Source organism: Talpa occidentalis, unplaced genomic scaffold (genome assembly GCF_014898055.3).
Source record: "Talpa occidentalis isolate TD23 unplaced genomic scaffold, MPIMG_talOcc4v2.1 talOcc4.649, whole genome shotgun sequence".
In the NCBI taxonomy this organism is placed as follows: Eukaryota; Metazoa; Chordata; class Mammalia; order Eulipotyphla; family Talpidae; genus Talpa; species Talpa occidentalis.
Genome location: NW_023605027.1, coordinates 22,740 through 29,191, shown reverse-complemented (window position 1 = coordinate 29,191; position 6,452 = coordinate 22,740). Strand labels below are relative to the sequence as shown.

The 6,452-nt window shown below is 46.7% G+C and overlaps 1 non-coding gene across 1 annotated transcript; it reads left to right on the top strand.

The window, feature by feature from the left end:
* The first annotated feature begins 6,111 nt into the window (after nucleotides 1-6,111).
* On the top strand, nucleotides 6,112-6,180 carry LOC119230327 (small nucleolar RNA SNORD30). Its single transcript, XR_005121734.1, has one exon. It is a non-coding gene; the product is annotated as a small nucleolar RNA SNORD30 (small nucleolar RNA).
* The last annotated feature ends 272 nt before the right edge of the window (nucleotides 6,181-6,452 follow it).

Genomic DNA, 6,452 nt, shown 5'->3' with positions numbered 1-6,452 from the left:
CAGAGCAGAGAAGTCCTTTCCTGCAGCTACAGCAAACCAGGCTCCTGTCCAAGATGCCTCCAAACTGCCTGCCAGTCAGTCGATCGATTTCAAAGGTCACAATTTCTTCCCAGCGGTTTCTGCAGTGCTGAGTTTCCAGGACCCCGAAATAAATTAAAATATTGATTGATTCTTAATATTCTCTCAAATCTCTCAAAAATCTGTGCATCTTATATAAATCAATGTGCCAGTTACAGGGACTGATTCAATAATCTACAAAGTATCCTGGTATTACTTTTGGGTTCACCCCATGGCAGAGGCAGGCCGCCTTTCCATCATTTTTAAGATGCTAGATACAATAATCTATCAGGGGACTCTCGTTTCTTAATTATGGAGTCTCTTCGACATGGTGCCGGCAAGGCAGAAGTCCAAGATTCATTCCTAAATGAACCTGCCAGGAGACCTGGGTCAGGACTCAAAAACTCTGAGCTCTCTTTGTTGTCTGACTCCCTGACTCCATTCTCCAGTGTCCTTAGCTTTCTGGCAATGACAGTTTAGAAATTAATTTAATAGCACCTCATTTCCTCAGATTAAATAAAGAGCTTGTCTTATTAGGGAAAAGCTGTCTGGAAGCCTAAAGCACTTGTGACACTACCCAAGGCAGCTGCCCGGGCTCCAGCAGAGGGTGCAGGGGATGGGGCAGGAGCAGGGCCCTGTGCCTCGCATGGCAGGGCTTGTTTACTCTGCAGTGAATAACAAAGTGACTTGTGCTCATTTGGGATGAACGTGGTTCTCAGAGAAGGTGGCACGTTTCCAAAGAGGCTGCAGAAGCCACTTTATGCCAAGTCCTCTGCCATCAGATCCCAGCCGCCTCCCAGCCTGGGTTCTGCTTCACATCCTCTCATGGTGAACTCCGCCAGCCGGTGGCCACTCACTGCAGACATTTTTGCTCTTTTGCTATCCTTCACCATTTATATATATTCTCTCTAATTGGGATGCTTTCTTCCTTTTTCCTCCGACAAATTCCTGATTGTCATTTAAAGTCTAGCTCCACTGTGAACACTTATGGGAAGTGCCATGTGCCCGCCTCTGTGACCAGGAATTCAGAGAAGCCTCAAAGGCATCTTTGAGCATGTCTGCAGGGACCTGGCTTCTATCATCGTAATAGAATAAAGCTCTTGTGGTGACTGACAGGCCCTATGTTCCCTGAGCTGTCTCCTACACTCTCCCCTGCTCCCGTCACACTGGCTGCATCACTCTTCCAAGTCTGGACACAGTCCTGCCTCGGTGTCCCTTGCCCCAGCCTGAGATGCTGTCCCCACTGACTGCTTGTCTTGCTCCCTCACTCCTTGAAGTTTTTGCTCAAATGCCATCTAGCTATAGAATTCTTCCCTGAGCATTATATATATATATATATATATATATATATATATATATAATAATTTTTTTTTTTTTTTTTTTTTTTTTTGGTGGGATCCTCCCTGGTGGCCGGGAATCAAACCGGCACTGCAGAGGCTGTGGGCAGCTTCACAACCCAGCGCTCAACTGCTGTGCCACCAGGGGAGGCCCTATTTTTTTTTTTTCAAGATTTATTTATGCATACAAGAGCTGGGTACCGGCCAGATATGCAGAGGGTGAGAGGACTCACCAGAGACAGAGTGGGGAACAGAAAAGGTAGGCTGACTTAAGTACACTGTTGAGGGGAGCAGTGGGAGAGACAGGAGAGGTCTGCTGCACCATGTGGGTTGCTCCCTGGCTGGCTGGAGATCAAACTCATGCTGCAGAGGCTTCAGATTGCTTCATAGTGCGGTGCTTAACCCCTTGTGCCACCAGGGAGGCCCTGAACACCATATTTAAAAGATTCCCCTGTCTCATCTCCTTAATCTTTTTTCACAGCACTTAGTACCACTTGATATTTTACAATATATCTATTTATATTATGTTCTGAATTAAATTATAACCTCTATGATGGCAAGAATACTTGTTTTCTTCACTGCTATATGTCAGAAACTAAACAGTGCCTGATACACAGTAGGAAAACATGTATGTTTATATTATGAAATGAATAAATTTGTGGGCGTTGATTAGCATTTGGTCCATCCTGAACCCCTGGACAGCTATCTGAGCCCTTGGAGGCAGCAGCTGAAGGAGCTGTTGTAATAGACTGGACATGGAGGTCATGCATTCTAGATCTTCACATGAGCTTGGCAATGAGTGTCAGGGAGTGGGGCCTTCTGCTCTGCCACTTGGGACCAGCAGGGCTCTGGGATGTGGCTCAGTGTGGGTTTTCTGTGGAGAAGGATCAAGGAGACCCAGAGACCATAAGACCCAAAGGGAAACAGAGTGGAGAAGGCCACAGATCTCAAAGGGACTGGCTAGTGCATGGCACACCAACACATCACCTGGGGTCTCCTGGGTTGCAGTGTTGGATGAGCAGAAGAAAGCAATGAGACAGAGAAACCTGAGGTGTTACTGTTACTGGATACTGTTCTGACCCACAGGCTAGAAGAGGGTGAACTATTGAGTTGTTGGCATTGCCATGGATTACAAGCTGACATTTCACGTGGAGACACAGGTACCTATTCAAAATGACTGCAGGTTTAGGTCATCACCCTGGAAAACATGCTTCAAACAACCCCCTCAGGCTTTTTGGGAACCAGGATTAAAATTTAAACTTGTTTTCTTCAAGGCACAAGCAGGGAATAAGAAACATTCGGGTATATCTTTCTACAGGCCTAAGCAGCTGGGGCTCTGAAGCTTTCCCACAAGGTGGCCAGGAACGGCAAGACCCACGCAGGAAGGCTGACTTGTAGATGTTAAGTAATTTCTCCTTCTGCTCCCCAGACAAATGGAGGAATGAAGACCCTATAGAGAACTCATTTTTGTTTGTGAACATCCTTTCCTTCAGTAAACCACCCTCCCTGAACCACTGTGCCTCAAGTGGAGCCATTAATCATGTTTCTCTTCCTGCACCAACCCCAATGCCAGCCCCACAATTAGAAGTAACTCATCTCCCGGCAATTCGCCACAGTCCTTCAGGGCCACAGGCTTTCTCTGAGTCTGCCCCACTTTTTGGAGGTCAGCTATGAGGACAATGGCTTACAGTTACTTTCCTCCCATGAAACTGTCAGCTCACAGAATCTAGCCTTCACTACTCAGAAGCCAGGCTCAAAGATGGAGGGAGATGCTTTGCTGCCTTGCTGACTCATTTGGACCCTGGTTCTGGTCACGCCTGAGTCCATTTCACCCGGGACTTGTTAGGTAATAGCCAACAAAGCCCCTTTTGGTGTGGCTAATTTGAGCTAGCTTTCTGCCATTTAACAACAAAAATATCCTGACAAACACCAAGCAGATCAGTTCCAGCTCCCCTGCAAACCACAAGGCCTGAGAGCCCAGTCCAGGTGCAGCTGTTGAAGAAAACTGGGAGAATTGGTGGAATCCTCTCCCCAGAGGCCCTCTGGCCCTCACCCCAGGCACTTGTGCACTGGCAGGCCGGGGCAGGAGCAGTGAGCCTGTACCCTAGCTGGTGGGGCCTTGCACATTTAAAACCAGCTGCTTTGTCCTTCAGCCACATCAAAATTTCATGCCTCCCACCCCTAACCTCCATCGATATTTTATTTTGCTTGAGAGAATTGGGGTTGCTCATCTAGATTGTGGGTCTCCCTGGGGCTGCAGCTGGAGCAGGAAGTTTTGGCAGGACAGTAGGTAATCTTAAAAGCTGACAAAGCTTAGAGCCAAGCTGAAAGCTGAGGTCCAAGAAGAGGGAGTTAAGTGACTGATCTGAAAAAGCCAGAAGAAATGTCAACACTGGGGAGTGGAAGAGAAACATGGGACCAGGCAGGTGTAAGAGGCAGAGGGGAAGTGAGGAGATTCTGGACAGTCACCTGAGCAGGTACTGCACCTGTCAATGGCTTGCACCGATCCATGAACATGTGTTGCAGACCTTCACCTGGTCCATCTACCACCCTTTCCAGTCTTGCCTGTACATAATCTGTAGGCACAGTCTTTGTTCTGGCTTTCTCTGAGCTAATGAGGGAACGATGATTATTCAAACTTTTTTTCTGTAGAGAAGTCAGGTCTGAATTTATCCATCGTTGTTCATTTTCCCCTAGTTTTTCTCTGTGGCAACCACAAAATTCTTACACTTTCTGGGCCCTTCCTTTCCCTTACCCCAGGGCCTGCTGCAGCCCTGAGCAGGGGCTCACCCCATGGAGTACTGCTCCCTTACCCCCCACCCCTCACTTCCCAGTGTGTGACCTTGACCATGTCACTCCCCTCTGTGGGCACTTTAGCCAACTGCTCTGCTATTCTGGGATTCTGTAAGTCTGTCTCCTTTGCTCGTCAAGCTCTACACCACAGGGACCAAGTCCAGAAATGCCATTCCAAATCCTCACTGGTAAGCAGGTGTCTGCCCACAGACCCCAGTCCCCAGATGCTATAGGCAATTTGGGAACTATATTTTTAAAATTACCACAGATGGGAAGACTAAACTGTAATGAGACTTGTTTGAAAATGCTGCTTTTAGCATTTTAGCCCAACTCTTCATCCCTCATTACATTCAGCTTTTCAGATGGCTGCCCCAAATAGCCCATGATCTTCCTGATTGCTCCTGGAGAAGGGCCTCAGATCATTGCGGACTCCATGCCCCCCCAGCCCCCACTTCTGGTTCTAGTCCATTGCAGCACTATTGAGATCCCATATGATCAATGTTACGGCCTTTTAAACAGCCTCTGTTATCTGCATAAACATGGGCAGATTTGCTTTTTCATCGTGCCCTAGAGGTCTATTACAGCTTCTATTATCTTCCCTACCATATCTGTCAGTAACCTGAATCTGAGTTCTTGGCTTTGCAGGTTCATTTGCATCTGTCATCTTTTTATCCACACAGTAATGCTCTTCCTGCCTCTGTGCTGCTATTTTCCTTTCCTGGAAACTGTCTTCAGATCGCATCCCTAGTTATGCAAAATGGGACCATTTTTAACCCTTACAAACATGCCCCTGGTTTGTTGGGTGATACACCTTCTGGGTGAGGGGCTTGTCCCAAGGGCTGGTCTTATCCTTAGAGCAGCAATGATGTGGGCAGGATCTCAGGTTGATTATATAGTGAGCTGGGAGTTGGCATAGACCAGGGTGCAGGCAGGAGCCAGGGTACCAACATGAGTGAGAAGGCAGGCAAGGACCAGAGTACAGGGGCATGGGCCAGGGTGCATGCAAGCGTCAGTGTGCAGTCAAGGCTGGGGTGTATACATAAGTCAGAGTGTAGGTACAGGCCAGAGTGCATGCAAGAGCTAGGGTGCAAACCTAGATTGGGGTGTAGACATAAGTTAGAGTGTAGGCCTAGGTCAGGATGCAGGCATGGGCTGGAGTACAGGTGTGGGCAGATTGGAAGCCGGGGCAGATGGAGTCCAAGCAGGAGGGGCTTGTTAGGAACTAGGAGCCAGGAATTGAATGGGGGAAAATCAGAGGTGAGGGTCTCGGTAGCTGGTTTGAATCCAGAAGTTGGGGGTCTGGAACGCAAGCCAGCTAAATCCAAAGTCACATTGGGAACCTAGGCAATGTGACAGCCCAGGAGACAGAGTTTTCTGCTGGTGACCTTGCATGAAACTCTGGAGACAGACTGTTTAGATTTAGATTCTGGCTATCCTCTTTCAACTGATGGATTTGGAGCAACTTATTTAACTTCACTGAACCTCAGTTTCTGCATCTGTAAATTGAGTAACTATAATAGTACCTTCCTCATAAGGTTGTTTGTGTTAAAATATGTACAGTTCTTAAAAGTGGTGCTTGGCCCATAATAGCATTGGATTCAACTATTTTAATTTAATTTAAAAAGAAATGAAAGAAACTAGGTCACTTTGCATGTGGAAAATTCTATGCCAGGGGTTTGTGGGTCTGTGCAGCTTCTGATTCTGCTATGGGAGTATCTCCTACCTGGAAAGGTTTGGCCTTGGTTAGCATGGGGATCTAGTCTCACTCCTTCTATTTGCTTATTAGCAGGATAACTGAACAATGATAAATTTTTATTTCAAAGTACTTCTGAAAATGTGGAAAATAAGCACAGAATATTTCTGCACTAACCATAGCCACTAACCATGGCTTTGATGTTAGTCTTGGGTTTAAATCCTCATTCTTATATATGATGACTTACATGGAATCTTGTTTGGCTGATGATTTGCTGCGAGACTCAAAAATCTGAATTTCCAGGAAAAAAATCTAAAGTAAATAAATAAATCCTCATTCTTTTATCATGCATCACATTGTATTTGGCAAGTATGACTCTGAGTCTTGGTTTCCTCATCTAGACAGTGGAAATAGAAAACCCCATCTCACAGAAGGAATCTGAGGCTCCAGATAAGGTAGGTAAACACATGACTCAAACTTTCCTTTTCCTTTCCTCCCAAAGCATCTGCTCCCTCTCTTGGTGTGGGTCCTCCTGTTGGCCTGGGCTGCAGTCTCATCTGACAGCTCTCCTG